General features: G+C 36.2%; 1 pseudogene; it reads right to left on the minus strand.

The window, feature by feature from the left end:
* Positions 1–12165: 12165 nt before the first annotated feature.
* LOC111740335 lies at positions 12166–12285 on the minus strand (annotated as a pseudogene).
* Between the last annotated feature and the right edge of the window lie 6492 nt (positions 12286–18777).

Here is an 18777-nt window from a genome sequence, read left to right on the forward strand (position 1 = left end):
CATTTTAAACAGATATTCCAAATTCCTTGTTGTTTTTCAGCAGAGGCCTAAACCTGGTGGTAAAAGTCATGAATAAAACTTTTTCATTCTCACTAAGTGAGAAGGAGCTTTTCAAGGATTCTTGCCTCCAGAGTGCTCTATATTTTTCCTTCTATTCTCTTTGGGTTGAGCTGTTGGAAGGGAGAACTGGCCCTCTGCCATGGAACTCTCTACCAAGCCACTTCGAATTATTGCTGGATCGTCCCTGAGAGCCAGTAGAAATTCAGCTGTGATCTCAGGGGTAGAGAGGGAAGTGGGGTTAGTATAAAGGAAAGAAGTATAAAAGCAATAATATGAAGATATAACTCTTGGAAAAATGTAAAATACATGGTGTTATGGCCTTGGGTTGTAAATGGGTAGATAATGACTTATACCAAATTTCTGATTCTAAGAGGAATGAGAAATCATGGCTGGAACAAATCAAAGATTGTGCTTGTTCTTTTGAGATGCAGTGAGCAAAAAGATATTTGGGTTATCAGGATGATATTATACAAAGCTTGAGTTATAGACATTTTTGTTTCTGCTTAAAGTGCATTGAAATGCTGTATATGTATGTATGTATTTTCCTAGCAATTTCCCTTGCTTTCAGAAATATCTTAAGTAGAGGCTCTCCTTTGTGGAAAAGGCATAAAGACCTCCGTTAGCAGAGCCAAGGAAGAATCTAGGCAAAGCTTTATCCTGTTCTATTGGGTTACTCTGAAGCATTATTGGTGCCACAGGATTACCCTATCTTCAGGCAAGGAAGTCCAGTTTTATGACCCCGTGTCAGTTCTTGGCTGCAGGACAATGCATACACATTGTGCACCTGCTAAGTGAGCAGTGTTATGCTTAGTATTATGGAGACAACAAAGATATGTAAGCTCGGCTTCCACTTTGGGAAAGATAACAAGTAAAGAGGACTTAATAAAATGCAAGGCATGATAGACTCAGTGTCTCATAAGAAGCAGGAAGATTAAGTACAGGAGAGCCCAGGGAGAGAGATAATCAACTGGAGGAATTATGGAAATCTGAGATTGAACATTGGAAATGACTTAAATACTAGGAAGAATAAGAGCATATTCATATTCAATGGGGGAAAAGGTATTCCAAATAGAGGAAATGGCTTAAGTAACGATGAGAAGAAAAACATAGTTTTTCATAAATTATGCTATATGATTGTCAAGTAGTGAAATTTTGCTAGAGTAACAGGTAGAAATGGAGAAGCCAAAGGAGATGAGCCTGGAGAAGTAGGCAGCATGCAGAAGACCTTCAGATCCAGGCAAAGAAGGATCTGGGACTTGATCCTCTGAACATTGAGTAGCTATGAATAGATTCTGAAGAGTAAAATTCATTCGAGTAGTTCAGTGAGAGAGTAAGTTTGGTGGTGCATAGCACATACTCTGAAGCAGGGAAAGCTAGAGCTTACCAAACCACTTCTTAATTCTGCATAACATGTGGGTTACCTGGCATGGAGCTGTTAAAACAGAACATTTTGAGACAAAGAACCCTAATGGAAACTATGAACTTTGATTAATAATAATTTATAAATATCTGTTCATCAATTGCCACAAAGCTACCACAGAAATGTAAGATGTTAATAATAGGGGTGACTACAGGAGGCAGTAGAAGAAGAGGAGGTATATGGGAACTTTCAGTACTTTCTGCTCAATTTTTATGTAAACTTAAAACTGCTCTAAACAACGACTAATTTCAAGAAAATCTAAAAATATAATGTTTTTACTTGGCCCTTTCACTTGGCCAGTTCCTACTCATTCTTCAGAATCTCACTTTAAACACAGCATTTCTCTCAGTGCCTCTAGTCTGAACCCCTTCTGTGTGATTTCACACCACTTTGAACTTATCCTTGATTTCATTATGATTCTTGTAAGGCTGATGACTAGGCATACTCTCATTACTCTGTGATGTGAATGAAAAAAAAAATACATTTTATTATATTAAATCACTGAGTTTATGATGTTTGTTATGGCAACTCATATTACTTATCCTAAATAATATTTGCATTCAAAATAATAAGCATCTATGGATCAGGATCATGTTTGTCTTATTCAGTCTTAATTTTCTAATATCTGAATGAGCACATGACTCATAGGAAGGACTTGATAAATATTTACTGATTGAATGTTTCATTACAAGTTAATTTATCATAGATAACGATATTGGTTAAGAATGTTGGCTTGGAAATAAGACAGTCCTTGGTTTAAGTGTTATTGTGTCATTTCACTTTTGCTTGTGATATTGGCCAATTCATTTTCATCTTTAAACTCTTCTCCGTTGTAAATTGGGAACAAAAATAGTTTCTACACCATAAAGTTGTTACAAGAAGTAAATATGATTTTGTATGGTTTTAGCTCAGTTCCCTCAGAAAACAGAGCTGGAAGCAAGGACTAAGTTTAAATGCTTAATTTTGGCAGATGCGATTCCAAGGTAGCAAAAATGTAGGAAAAGGAAAGTGAAGCATGAAAGGATGAACATAAATACAAGGTGATGCATTACTTGCTGTCCATTTTTTTTATGATCAACTATAAAGAGACACAACTCTACCATAAGAGTTAGATCCACTTGGTCAGATGGGCCATCTCCAAGCAGTCAATATAGAGAATCCACACCTCAGAATGGTTCATGTAACAGAGGACAGGCATGGGATTCATTCTCCCACATTTTGTTGCTCACAGTTAATAATACCCCACTCTCCTATACTGCTGCATCTGGCTCTTTGGACAACTCCCCAGAAAGCCTGATCCCCCACCCTGTGCTGTGCATTTCATTCAAGTCTGGAGTTAGAAGGGGAAACATGAAATCCAGGACATGCAACTGGTCGGTCTCGCTTGGCATGGGCAACCAAGGGGTAGGTGTCTGTTAAGAGGCAAAAACTATGCATATTTAAGCAGGAGTGGTTGGCCAAAGAGATGGACTTTTTAACCAGTCCTTGGTGAAGAGCTGTGATGATAGATATGGTAGCAGCAATTGAGGGCTAGAAGAAAATAGCACTGACAGACTCTAATATAGTGCAGAAGATGTGTCCAATAGAGCATGCAAATTGTTGATAACAGTGTCTGGCACAGAGAAGGAATTTAATAAATATTAGTTTTTTTCTCTTTCATTATGCAGTTAAGAACTTTATTTAAAATTATCATCTCTATGCCAAAGAAGATAGATTGAATAAGGGAGAATGAGGCTCTCCATGAACCTTAAAATAGAAGATAAAATATTTTTAGATGATACTTGTGTTGTTATTAGGACTACATGAGATAACCTGTGCACATACATTATATGTACACATACAGTATGTGATATACAGAAAGGTCTAAATAAACACTAAATTTTATTTAAAATATTTATTGAATGAATGAATAAATGAATGACAAAAATTGATTTCTGGTAAATCTAGAATTCTAGAATATGAGCTAGAAAGGATCTTAGAGATTGGCTATTCTAAATACTCTTTTTATAGAAAAAAATTTTGAGGCTCATGAAGGCAAAATACTTTCCTAAGGTCTAACAGCTAATGAGCAGGCATTCAAGGATTATTTATAATTACCTTATGCTTTACTGCAATAATTCTCTATTGATCATACTCCTATAATACAAGGAACTTCATAATTATAATAATAAGAGCTATCATTTTTCTAGTACCGAGAATGTGTCAAGCACTTTTCACCTGCCCAAGGAATTTACTACCCCTATTTCATACATACAGAAACCATGGTTTTAAGTGATGAAATAAATACCTTGCTCAGTTATTAAAAGGTAGAGTCAAAAATCAAACACAAGTCTTCTGTTCCTGATGTTTTTCCCTTCTATCACTGCATTACACAACCTGTGCTGCTTGACAATAAATGTTCCCTCTTATCACCCTTACAAAATTCATGTAAAGGGAGAAGATCGAAGTCTCATAACCTATAACAAGAAACAGGGGCACAGAGAGAAAGCAAGAAGAATGAGCTGTGGACCAGCAGAGAATTTAAAACTAAGATTCCTTTTCCCTCCTTACACTGAATGTGCCATATTTTTTTTTTTTTTTTTACAAGAAAATGTCCCTTCTGGGAAAGACTCACTCAACTCCAGATACCTTTCCAAGAACATTCTTGGAGCTGAGGCGAGCATATCCAGTTTGGCGGCAAAGTGTGATTTTAATTAGGCTATTTCTCTCTGGGGGCTGAGGGTGCTGCTGGCTGAACTTCATAAAGGAGCCTGTGGGTGGGCAGTGCACAAGGAGCTCAGAGGTGAGAAGCATTCAAGACAAGCCTCCCAGAGGGGCCTGGCTGCCGTTTCATGAAATTTCCCCTATTTCTTCTTCTTCCTAAAGTAATTGGAAATTACTGCACTTGGAGAGAGATGTGGTCTCCTTTAGATAGAAAAGGGCTTTGGAGCTCTTGGATTAGAGCCAGCTAATATCCAGGGCATTTGTTTGTCAGCCACAGGGCCCCTGTGTGAATCTGTCACTCAATCAAGACAGGTGTCCACCTTCCTTACTCCATGGAATCCCTTTGGGGCCTAGGGAGCTAGTCGTGCCACTCCCCAAGTGGAAAGGTCATGTTCTCCAGTTCACGAAATAACATGATCCCAAACCTGCCTCCTGGGGCGTGTCCAGTGATTTAAGGCTTTTGACTTCTACACAGAGATCAATTGTTGGCTGCCCACAATGTCTCTTACACACTGGACAAAGCCAGAGCAGTATAGCTGGGTTTGTAGGTGGGCCTGGTTCCCCAGCAGGGGTTGACCAAAAAGATGCCTGGAGGATGGAAATCAAACAGTTCCCAAAAAATCTGAGACTTGAAAGTGAGCCCAGGGGCTGCTTCCTGCAAGCCCTCCCTGGTTCATTATCTTCCTTTGAAAACCGGACATTCAACTCTGATTTCCAGAGAATCTCAGGGAAATTTTCTAAAATGTAAATCTAATCACATCACATATATGCTTTAAAACACCTTGATGGGTCCCTGGTCTATAGACATTAAAGTTCTTGTTACTGCATCAAGCTTTTCTTATGTCACTGTCCCACATAGCTCTCCAGCTTCATTTTCTCTCCTTCCATCCCCACCTCCTACAATTCCCAAACTCAATTATGCCCTTCAGAATTTAATTTACATCTTTCCTTTTAACTACGATAATCTTTAAGGTGTCTGCCTTTCTGTCAGTGGGATCCCCTTCCTCTCCTGTACTTGCTTGGCTAAATTTTGCTCATTCTTCGTATCTTAGATTAGAAATTCCTTCCCTAAATATTTCTCCCCGACTTCCTGGCAAAACTGGAAGACCTGACCATGTCTTTTTAGAATGACCTGTTTTGACATCTATTTTAACACTTAACATGCTCTACTGTAATTCTGTTTAGTTTGCCCTCTCCTATTTACTGTGAGCCCTGGGAAACTAAAGACCCAGTTTGTGTTTTATCATTATATTCCTAGTTCAGTGTCAGACATATTTTAGACACTCAATAAATATTTGTTAAATTAATAAATGAGACCCCAGAGGGCATCCTGTTAAACCTTTAATGACCTCTATCATTTCCTGAGGATTAAAGACTTAAATGCTTCTCTTGAAAACCTGCAAAATCTGGGGAATTGGTACAACATTTCACTAATAATTTACAAGCAGACCATAAGAACTGTCGGTCATAAACACTGAGTTTTGGTAATACTCTAAAATATTGATACGAAGTATGGGTGTCTTGTGTTAGGTCTGAAGTCCTATCCACACAGTTGCTCAAAGGAATACACATGAGTACATTCATTAACCTGATTAGATTCTTTTGTGTTCATGATGCACAACTCAGGGCCCAGGACATAGGAATGCCAGTAGAGAAGAATTTAGGCATATCCATGACATCATAAAACTTTGCTAAGAGGGGGGAAGCTGCCCTTCTGTGTTTTTTCCAAGAAGTATGCTGAGCAGAAGCTAGAAAATGGTACAGCAAGGATAAGAACCAGGAGACAGTCAAAAGGAGAATCTGGCTAGACAAAAGCTTATCTATAGTTGGAACAAGGCAGTAAGAAGAATAGCTGGGAGAAAGGAATTTTTCGGAAATATATTTCACAAATGTTGCCTTTCTACTCTGAACAGCATCTTATGCTTTATAGAACATGGACTGACTTTGAAGGTCCCAGGTAACTTCAAAATTGGTTCATGGTTAGATCTTCATCAGTGTTAACTAGAGGGGTGGAGGAGCATGCCATAATCACATGGAAATGGTTATAGAACTAGAGACCTCAGGGAGGAATTTATAACCACCAGACAGAAAGCTGAAAATTGACTTCCAAGCTCAAATGATCACCATGACCCAACTTATCTCTTACTTGCTTCTTTTCATGAGTTTTACATGAAGGACAGGAGTAGATTTGGCAGAGATCCCCCATTCTTTCTCTTCTTAGGCACCCCTCATGGCCCCTTAACTTAGCAGAAGCTAACAATAGTTCTTCATAAAAATAATGACTATAACTCTCTATTTTTTAGTATAGTAATTCCCAAAGTGACTTCCACAGAACATCTGTTCTGAGAGATATTAATAGATGCTGAGTAAAAAATAGTGCCACACCAAAAAGTTTGGGAAATGATGTGTATTATAGCCCCTTCTTAGAGAATCACACTGAACCACAAGATATTTAAGACTTTGGAGAGTTTTTTTGAAGAAAACCATCAGCTACTCCCACATTCATTATATAGTAGAACTTCTTTATTTTAATAAATACTAAATTAATGTTCTACTGAAAAAAAAAAAACTTTAGAGAAACTCTAGTGCCTCATCTAAGAACTGATTCTGTGAAATCAAATATCTTTACCTACTATCTTATTTATAAAATAAATAAATAATCTATTGATAGATCAAGTTTTCATGTTAACTAGTCATCTATTATAAATGTTTATGATCTATCTTATATTGACACAAGAGACAGTAATGACAATAATACTCTTCTAAATAGTAATGACTACCTTTTGTTGAGGCATTAAATATGGATCACAAACTATATTGGGTACTTTTACAACTATCTCCTCATTTAATACTCCCAAGAGGCCTGTAAAGACTGTGTTAGTATTACCTCCATTTTACAGATGGAGAAGCTAAGACCCAGAGAGTTTAAGAAATGTTCTCAAGCTTATACAGCTATTAAGTGGTATAGTCTGTTGGATTACAAAACTGGTGCTTTTGACCCTCAAGGAACTAATCAATATAGACCATAGAAGTGGAGGGGGTTATACATACCTGGTCTAATTTTTGTTGCATTGGGGAAAATGGTTCTGCTTAGTTCACTTCAGATCAATGTGTATTCTCTGCCCAGGCTAACAAGCAAAGCTTGAGAGAACCTCCTGGTATTCAATGAAGCAGTAATATATAAGAGTGTGTTCTAACAAATGCAACCCAGACTGGGGCACTGGCTCCATGAATGAATATCTTTTGGTAGCACTCAAGAGGAGAGTTCTTAGAAAGTCTGAGAGTAAGTGTGCTCTAACCAAATGGCTTTGGATTCCTAAAATTGGAAGTTGGGTCGTAGGGTATAGTAATGGACCATGAATGTGGAAAGTTGTAATTAACATACTCACATGCATCTGAGAAGATATTTGTCATACAAAGTCAAAGCAAAATAAGCAAATGAACTTTTGACCAACTTGGAATTCTGAAACAAATAGCTTTCTTGCAGAAGCTTCACATGGTGTATGAGGAGACTTCCCTCTTTTTGACTCATAGAAGGCCTTTGTAAAAACATTTCAAGTCAGGACAGCTACCCCCAAGTCAACAGTACTGTCTTGAATGTGTACTGTGTATTTTATTCTAAGGGAGACAGACTCAATAACACTCCTATAATCTTTCTTCTCCCCCTCTACCCCAGCAGCAAGTCTTGCTATTCTAAAACACAAAGATGATGATGTCATGCCCTTTCTCATAACACTCACTGAATTCCTATTTAAGTTACGAGGGCTTACAGCATGGGACCCTTACCTAACCTCTCTAGCCATATCTACCATGGTATGCCATGAAGAAATTTGTCAGCATAGTAAGGCTTTCGGTTCTTCTGTCAGGAATGAGAAGTATCTTGAAATTTTAAACAAAAGAGTTATATGTTCAGATATTTGATTTATTTTATTTTTCTTCTGTTTGTCCTGCTTGTAGTCTCAATGATACCAATTATGTGTTGTTTTATCTCCTTTGTCTTCTATGAACATTTTTTCTGATTCTTTCCTTAAACTGCTTTTAATCTATTTAGCTCACTTTTCTCAAGTATGTAGTTCATGACCTCCACAGCTCTGACATTATTTCCATTGTAGAGATGGTGCTTTTAAGGCAGGTTTCAGTGCTATCGACATTTTTTACTTTCATTTTACTCCTGGCCTTGTTGTCTAGTTCATTTGTCTTATTGTTGTTGTTGTTGTTGTTGTTGTTGTTCCTTGAGTCCCTAAATATTTTTTGAGCTCTTAATTCATAAACATTTATATTTACATTTTATAAATGCAGCAAAATGTTTGGTAACAAATATCATTTTATCTGTGGTAAGATTTGGGGCGGACATTCTTCAATTATCTCTCCTTTGTAAGGTTTCTTTTTTGCTTTTCTTGTTGCAGGTATTCTAGATCTTCTGCTGATCTTTCTTGTATTACTGTCATTACGGAATTAAGGTTAGTTTTTTCTTATTCAGTTCTGGTGGAAAATGAATGGTAATGTGAGAGAAGTGTCACTAGTAGGAACCAATTCACAATCTAATCACTTCTAATATGCAATAATGTGGGGGGGCATGTAGAAGGAGTACAAAAATGAGAGAGAAGCATAAAGCTTATAATTCTTGTTTTATTGAATTCTGTTGGATTTAGAAAGAAAAATGGTATCAGAGATACTTTAATTTTTTTTGTTTTTATTAAAAATCAATGTTCGGCTATGTGTTTCAAAGATCATTCTAGCTACACTGAATAGGATGAAGGAAAGCAAGAAATGAGGCAAGTATCTATAAGGGGACTATTATAAAAGAGCATATAAATGTGATGGCTGATGATATTGAAGATAGAGCAAAGGGAATGGAGATACAATTGATAAGACCTGATAATTGTTCCAAGCTCTTTCCTTAATAGCCTATGATCTTTTCAAAGGCTGGAGATATGTTTATCCATCCATCTATACAGTCTCAAGGACGTAAACCAGGTCTAAGTACTCCCTAAGGAAGCTCCCACTTACTCTGTCTCTCTCCTTTCTGCAAAGAAGGGCTCAGGTTTGTTTAGACTCTCATCTTAGTCTTCTCATTATAGTTGTTGCTTCTCTTTATCATAGTCCTTTGCACAGTTTTACAATTACCTGTGATGTCCTTGTATACCTATTATGCCAGAGATCATTGTGACATTATCTATCAATACTGAGCATAAAAGGTCTTCAACACATTATTAATGAATAAAATAATTGATTCCCAGTGGCAGGTCATTGGGAGTGCAAAGAGCCTTCTCCTAACTCCCTTCTTAGAAACATAGGATTGAAGCAAGGCCACCCACAGCCTTTGATCCTTCGGTTTAATAGAGTGGTTCCTCAGTAACAAAACATCCCAAATATGTCATATTTGGAAGAGCATGTTTCTCAGACATATGGGCTTCTATGAGCAACAGTCACAAGCTAGCATTTTTCGATGAGTCATAAATGGCTTCAGCACCAACCAGTTCCAGAAGAATGGCTTTAATTCATGAAAGAATACATTCCATCAGGGAAGATACATATTTCTGAAGAAGAACACAACTTCTTGGGAAAACACAGTCTCTCTCTATAAATGTATAGAATAAAGCAGAATTGCATTAGCATCCAACAGCTAGTTTTGTTTTCACTCCTTTGCAAGTGTAATTTGTCACCTAGTAAGCCCTTTATTTTTATTTGGGAAATTGAATACTTGTAACTAACCCAATGAAACTGTGCTTTGTAAAAGTTGGCCTCCTACAAATCAATTTCACTTTCTCCTCTCTAGTGGTGCCATAGCTCATCCTAGCAAGACAGTGAGTTGGCAATTGTTTTCTAAACTCCTGCAGGGTTCTCAGAAGCACATTAAATGATGGATGGCTAGAAAGCTGATGACTGAGGATGAGGAGGGGTGTGTCTACTGTTAGTCCAGTCACAATTTTATTGAAGCTGGCAGAAGAACTATTGTCATTCCTGAAGTCCAATAATTCTTTTATGAAAATAAACATTTCTATAAACTAATTTGTTGTTATAACCAAACTAAATGCTATTAACAAAACTAAAATTCAAACTTGGAATTTTACCTTTTGTTTATGATAATAAGGGAATTAAATATATTTTGTAAAGGTTTACTATGCACTATGTTCTTTGCGTGTTATGGTTTTTCATTCTTTTAAAAAAAAAGTTGGATGGAGAGGTGAATTCAGTCTGGTACAGGAAAAGTCAAAATTATCTTATTTGTTTAATAGATACATTCTATACTTTTTAAAATTAATATTTAAGAATATTTATCAAAGCAATAAATTATGTACTTTATAAAGACTAAAATATTTTTAAAAGAGGGAGTAATCCCTTTTTATACGCTAGATGATCATTCTTGGAAAGGCAATCACAGTTTAACACTCTTGTTTTTTTTGTTTTTTTGTTTTTTTTTTAATTTGGATTGTTTTATGGTCATAAGTGTTTTCTTTTTACTTATAAAAGATAAAAATTTATATATTTTTTTCACACACAAACACACAGAGATTTACATACATCCTCTAATTATGACTTTCTTAGTATAATTTTATCACAATCATACCTAAAACACTATAATAGTTCCCTAGTATACCTACATTAAATACATTAACAGCACACCAAACTTTCTCTATACCATTACCTAAAGTTGCATTCATAACATGTAATTCTATAGTTATATAACTACTGTACCCAGTTGAGCCAGTAGTATGCACACTGTGATTACATTTTGGTTTTGTATGATTTTTTGTTTTATTGGAGTTAATAATTGCCTCTTTACAATTTGCTCAGATTTTAAAGTACCTACCACTAAATTAGCCTGAATTTTCAATAGAACCACACTCCTTTCTACTGTGAAAAAAAACACTACTTTTTAATAAGTTCTAGCTATTTAAACTTTAATGTACCTTTCTCGAGTTCTCTGTGTTCTAGCTCCTATCCGAATTGGTTGTTTCCTAGACCTTTCATCTGTCATCTTGAGAGTGTTCATCTCAATAATCACATGGTTCCATTTTCTTCTTTCCTTCATTGTGTCCAAGTTTTCTTGAGTTTTTTTTTTATCTTTCTCTTTCTTAGTTTACTCTGCAATTTGGGGGAGCATATCATCCAATAGATTCTTAATTTACTCTGCAATTTGGGGGAGCATATCATCCAATAGATAAAAAACATTTTTTATATCAAATAACATTTATAGATAATTTTCATATAGGTGTTCAGGTTGCAAGAAGAAACATTAATAGAGAATAAGGCCAGAAAGATGAAGAGAAGCCAGATCATTTAGAACCTTCTGGGCCTTGGTAAGAAGTCTGAAATTTATTCTAAGTGAGATGGAAAGCCATTGGACAGTAGTGAGTAGCAAAATGTCAAGATGTAATTTAATTATTTTTTTTTAAGTTTTTTCAGCCAGCATGTCAAGACTAGACTCTAGGGGGATCAGAGGTAAAGGAGAAAGGCCATTGAACATGATTGAAATAATCCAGGTTTGTGTCTTAAACTTGTCAGTAATGGAGGAGGAGATATAAAAATATGGTATAAATAATGATGCCATTTGCTGATACAAAGAAGACTGGAAAAGAAATAGGTTCGTGGGGAATAAATGGCTAAAAGTCAGAAGACTTCTTTTAGTACATGTTACTTATGGGAAGAGCTGTCAAGTGGCAACTTTGATAACTGAATCTCGGATTTAGGGAAATTAGACATGATATTTAAATCTATGGGATTCGATGTGATTATCCAGAATAAACGTTGTAGAACCACAGCCTGTGGGCTGAATTTCACTGCTGCCTGTTTTTGTAAATAAGGTTTTGTTGGAGCACAACTGCACTCAGTTTTTATGTAATATCTGTGGCTACTTTTGTGTTACACTGGCAGAGTTGAATAGTTGCAACAGAGACCATATGGACCCAAAGCCTAAAATATTTACTATAAGGCCCTTTATTGAAAAACCTTGCCAACTTCTTTTTTTTTTTTTCTAACACCTACTGCACCTGGTCTTCTTAGGTGGTCTCCCATCCAAGTGCTAACCAGGCCTGACCCTGCTTAGCTTCCAAGATCAGATGAGATCAGGCATGTTCAGGGTTGGTATGGTTGTAAGATAAACTTGCCAACTTCTCACCTAGGGAATGAGTATAGGTAAAGAAGAAAAGAAGGTCATGGATGAGCTCTGGGATTTCCTAACATTTAAAGATTGGGAAGATGAGGGTTGTCCAACAATAAACAGTGAGAAAAAGCAGTCAATAAGGAGAGGAAAACCCATAAGTGAGATGTCTTAGAAATCAAGCAAAGATAGTGTCTTAAGAAAAAGGGAGATATTCAACTTTGACTGATGTTGCGGAGGGGTGAACTAAGATGAGGATTGAGATTTGCTCACCGGGTTTGGCAAGATGAATTGTAGTAACCTTGACAAGAACAATTTATATGGAGTGTTAGTGACAAAGTGTAATTGGAATGGGTCCAAGAAAGAAGGAAAGATGAAGAAGTGAAAATAGTAGATGTGTGTGTTAAGAACACAAAATGAGATCTACACTCTTTAATAAACATTTAAGTATACAATACAGTGTTGTTAACCATTGGCAGAAGGTTGGTATAAAATGGGGGTAGCCCCTACAGGAAACTGTATGAAGTTTCCTCCAATATTTAAACATAGAAATATTATATGACCCAGCCACCCTACTTCTGAGTATTTACCCCCAGAAATTGAAATCTGAATCTCAAAGAGATTTTTATACTCTCACATTCATTGCTACACTATTCACAATAGGGAAGACTTGGAAACAACCTAAGTGTTCATGGAAGGATTAATGGATAAAGAATTTAAATAATCTTTTTGAGTTTTGAGGTAAAGGCAAGCAGGAAAATGGGGTGATAACTGAAAGGAAACAAGAGGTCAAAGAAGGTGGAAGAGGTTGGTTTACCAGGAAGCCGACTTTGAGATGAAGCTTGGCACGCAGAATGTTTACTAAGGTCATACTTTCCGAATCAACATCCTTGGAGGAAAAGACAAGATTAAACAGAGGGAGAAATTAGCTGAGATGAAGTCCAACAAAAATTTCAACTCCAGAGAGAGCTTTGAAGCTGAGATGATCCTTCAGAGGTGTTTGTTGGTGAAGGGAGGAAGTTGAGGCCTATTTATACCCTCATTGATTAGCCATTGGATGAGGGTTCCTCAGAAAGTGAGGACACACTGTTCTGTAAGGTGGCCCTTCTCTGCAAAAGCAATTCCTTAAGGAGCATGGCTACTTAATGCTGTTGGTCAGCAGCATTCCCGACAATTGAAAGAACAAGTCTTGCATTCTCAAAGGAATCTGAATGGCAAACTAGAACTCTTTTCAGAAAGAGCTTTAAAATGTGAAACTCCCTACTTTGTGTTTTTCAATCTCTTCAGTGCCTCTCCCAGATTGCCCTTCAAAGTTCTGAAAACCATGAACTTCATCTTGTGACTAGACACCAATTGGTCTCTGTCTTATGCTTTATCAAAAAGGATGAGAAGTAAAATCTATTTTACTAGCCCGATTTGTCTCTCCCATTAAATGACATTAACTGACCATTAGCTTTTACTTAAAGAATTAAGGATTATTGTTTTAATCCACAGGTGCTTCCCAAAGACTGCTGGCCCTCCTCTATAAAAATCTAACCTAAAAGAGATTAAGTATAACATGAAATTAATGGCTGGTACCCTTGGCCTTGGGGAATAGTGTTGAGTTTAAAACTAAATTAGGAAGGAATCTTCATATCATTTAACGTCTTTTCTTAAAGTTTCTATTATGTTCCTTTTATCTAGTAAATGTCTCCTATTTGTGAATCTTTATCAATTTGGAATCGTAGACAGAAAGAAACTTATCAAGCTTCAAACCCGAACATCTCCTCAGTAAAATGACACCTTCTATAAATGATTTGGCTGGTGCTATCCATCTCTGCTTGCAGGCACCAAGGAGTAAGGACCTTACAGCAAATGTTTTCTAGTATTGAGTAAAAACGGTTCTCCCTAAAATTTCCATTCTCCAGTTCCATTTCTACAGTGTAGGTATAATTTCTCTTCTGAAGGAGAGGCTTTTAGAGAGCTATAGAAGTTTCATTCCTTTTTCCTACCTTTTTACCTACCTACCCTAAATACTTCTATTCTGCCAACTAAATATGCCCTCCATATCCATTCTTTTTTTAAAATTTTTATTTTTTAATTAGAGTTGACATTCAATATTATTTTATATTAGTTTCAGGTGTACAGCATAGTGGTTAGACATTTATATAATTTACCAAGTGCTCACCCAGATTAGTCTAATACCCACCTGGCCCTATACATAGTTATTACAATTTTATTGACTATATTCCCTGTACTATACTTTACATCCCTGTGACTATTTTGTAACTACCAATTTGTACTTCTTAAATCCTTCACTTTTTTTATCCAACTCCCCAACCCCATTTACATCTGGCAACCATCAGTTTTCTATGTATCTATGTGTCTGTTTTTGTTTTGTTTGTGATTTTATTCTTTAGATTGCACATATAAATGAAATCATATGGTATTTGTCTTTCTCTGTCTGACTTATTTCACTTAGCATAATACTCTCTAGGTCTAACCATGTCATCACAAATGGCAAGATTTCATTTTTAATAGCTGAGTGATATTCCATTGTGTATATGTATCATTTCTCCTTTAGACAGTCATCTGTTCATGGGCACTTGGGTCGCTTCCGTATCTTAGCTATTGTAAACAGCATTGCAGTGAACACAGAGGTACACATATCTTTTCAAATTAGTGTTTTAGTTTTCTTTGGATAAATACCCAAAAGTGAAATTGCTATGTCATAAGGTAGTTTTATTTTTTATTTTTGGGGGACACTCTAAACTATTTTCCATATTTGGTGTACCAATTTGCAATCCCACCAATAGTACATGAGGATTTCCTTTTCTCCACATCCTCACCAACATTTGATTTTTGATTTATTGATGATGGCCATTCTGACAGGTCTGAGGTGACATTTCATTGTGGTTTTAATTTGCATTTCTCTGATAATTAGTGACATTGAGCATCTTTTCATATGTCTATTGGCCATCTGAATGTCCTCTTTGGAGAAATGCCTATTCAGATCCTCTTCCCATTTCATATTAATTCAATTTAGTCAGCAATCCTGTATTAAGTTACCTGTGTTAGGTCAGACACAGGGCTAAATTCTTGGGATGAGTATGCACCTAAACACCAAGAAATAATTCCTAGTATTCTCATTATCTCAGTTGTTCTTCTGTGCTATTTATAACTAAAGATGGGGTGCTTCCTCTTGGTTAAGAATTTATTTCTCCCTGCTCTTTTTTTCTCATCCTCAATTCTCTCCATAGAAAATCTGAGCTAACAGACACCATTTACAGAACACTTACCTTGTGATAGGTACTACACTAAGCCCTTTACAATCATTCTCTCATTTAATATTTATAAGAAACCTAAAAGTAAATATTTTAATTATCTCAATTTCACAAGTGAAGAAAGTAAGTCTTTGAAAGCTTAGGCAACTTGCCCAAGGTCTTAGCTAACAGGCGATGGAGACAAGAATCAATCTCACATCTGTCTGACTCCAGAACCTGTGCTCTTAACCACTAGACTATATTTATTTCTCTTACTATGGCTCTAAATAGCATCCAAATGCCAATCATTCCCCAAATTATCTTTATTGGGGACACAATTCAACCCAAACATTTTCACTGGAGGCTGGAAGTCTGAAATCATGGTACTGGCAGAGTTGTGCTTCCTCAGAAAGCTCTAGGGGAAGATCCTTCATTGTTGCTTCCAGTTTCTGATAGCCCTAGGTGTTCTTGGGATGGGGGACACAATTCAACCCAAACAGTGAAAATGTTTGGGTTGAATTGTGTCCCCAATAAAGATATGTCCAAGCTCTAACTCCTACTACCTGAGAACTTGAATTTCTTTGGAAATGAGATTGTTGAAGATGTAATTAGTTAAAGTGATGTCATACTGGAGTGTAGTGGACCCTTAATCCACTATGACTGGTGTTCTTATAAGAATAGGGAACTTTGGACATAGACAGAGAGAAGATAGCCATGAGAAAGAAAGAGGCAGAGATTGTTCTATGGCTGCCAGCCACAGAACACCTAGGGCTATCAGAAACTGGAAGCAACATTGAAGGATCTTCCCCTAGAGCCTTCTGAGGAAGCACAACTCTGCCAGTACCTTGATTTCAGACTTCCAGCCTCCAGAACTATAAAGTTATTAAAGCCTGTAGTTTTAATCCACCCATTTCATAGTATTTTTTTTTTTTATGGCAGTGCTGGGAAATGAATAGAAACCCTCAGACTTTTATTCCAGTCTTCAGACTCAAACTTCCAACTGTTCCTCAACATGTTTCTTTGATGATCTCCTAGGCAGATACTATATGATATGACGTCATGACTTTTCCTGCCCTCTTTTTTAAAATTAAATAAATTTGACATGTAACATTGTACAAGTTTAAGATGTACAACCTATTACTTTGATATTTTTATGTATTGTAATATGATTGCAGATGTAGTGATATTTATTATATTATGCAATTATAGTACAATATTATTGACTATATTTATTATATTATGTATTATATCTCCATGGCTTTTTTACTTCTTATTACTAGTCTGTATCCTTAAACACCATCACTCTTTATCTGCTCACCCCTACTTTCTGGTAACTATCATTTTGCTGGAATTTTTAAAGGTTTAACTTTTTTAGATGCCACATGTGACATCATATAGTACTTGTCTTTTCTCTGTCTGACTTATCTCGCTTAGCATAATATGTTCAAGGTCCATTCATTTTTGTCACAAATAGGAAGATATCCTCCTTTCTTATGGCCAAATAATATTCCATACTGTATAAGTACCACATCTTTTTTATCCATTCACTCATTGATTGGTATTTGGGTTGTTTCCATATATTGGCTATTGTAAATAATGCCGTAATAAGTATAGGAGTGCATATAACTCCTCAAAATTCTGTGGTTTTTTTCTTTATTGCTGTATAGAAGCTTTTGAGATTGATATAGTCTCATTTGTTAATTTTTGCTTTTATTCTTTTGTGATTTTGGTGTCGTGTCCAAAATGTCATTTCTAAGACCAGTATTGATAAGCTTCTTCCAGTGTTTTCTTCTAGAAGTCTTACAGTACCATATCCTATATGTAATATTATATCCATTATATCATTTCAAGTTAATTTTTGTGACTGGTGTGAGATAGGGGTACATTTTCACCATTCTGCATGTGTTTCTCTAGCTTTCCCAGAACCATTTGTTGAAGAAACTATCCCTTTCTCATTAATTATTCTTGGCTCCCTTGTTGAACATTTGTTGACTGTATATGATGGGATTTAATTATTGACTTTCTATTCTGTTCCATTAGTCTATGTCTCTATGTTTGTGCCAGTACCATACTGTTTTCATTACTGTGGTTTTTAGTATAGTTTGAAATCTAGAAGCTTGATAACTTTGGCTTTCTCCTTTTTACTCAGGATCACTTTGACTACTCAGGGTCTTTTGTGGTTCACAAATTTTAGAATTTTTTTTCTATATTTGTGAAGAATGGCTTTGATATTTTTATGGGTATTGCACTGAACTACAAATGGCTTTGAGTAGTATGCCTTGCCTACCCCTCTTGATTATGCTCACCTTTTACCACTGTTTCTACTCAGTACTTGGTGCCCACATTCACAATTATACCTGGAATGTTGTTGTTTACTTTTCATTCATTTTTAAACATTTATTGTGTGCCTGCTGGATGCCAGACACTGGGATATATGGTGAGGACAAAAAAGAAAACATTTAAAGTAGCTATTACTAAGCTAATGCCTATTATAAGCATGGTACTCTGCTAAGTGCCTCACATGTAGTACCTCATGCATTCTACACAACAGCCCCATGATGTAAGACTAGTAATACATTCGTTTAATAGGTGAGGAAACAGGCACAGAGAAGTTGCCTAACTTGCATAGAATCACACAGCTGGCCAGTAGCAGGACTGAGAATTGAACCCAAGCATTCTGGCTCCAGAGTTTGTGTACTTAATGGCTGAGCAGTTCTGTCTCTTGGGAGGAAATAGCTCCTGCTTTCAGAGACAATACAGAATTTTAAAGGATCTAAAATATTAAAAAAATAATTACATGAATGAAAATAATTTAATAAACCCTGATAAGCAATATGAAAGGAAATTAAACAGCATTAGGAGAGAGGCCGAAAGATCAGTTTTCCCTGGAGAAGAGATACTTTGGCAAAGATTCGACAAAGGAGTAACATTTTGCCAAGTAAAGATTGCGGAGAAGGGAATTTCAAGGCATAGGAAACAACATATATATGGCCTCATGATGGAATCAGACCACACATTACATTGTCCCTCATGCCACGAGTCCAGTTGATCGCTGAGTGCTGTTGAATTCATTTCCTAGATATTTCTCCATATCTCTACCTTTGAATACATTTCTTAAATATTTCTCAATCTCTCTACTTGACCATTGTCACTTCTAGATAACTGTAATGGTCTCTTAACTACTCTCTCTGCCTGGTTCCCCTGTCATAATGTCACACAACAGTCATTATTGTCATTTAAATAAAAAT

The sequence above is a fragment of the Pteropus vampyrus genome, unplaced genomic scaffold (genome assembly GCF_000151845.1).
Source record: "Pteropus vampyrus isolate Shadow unplaced genomic scaffold, Pvam_2.0 Scaffold61, whole genome shotgun sequence".
Lineage (NCBI taxonomy): Eukaryota > Metazoa > Chordata > Mammalia > Chiroptera > Pteropodidae > Pteropus > Pteropus vampyrus.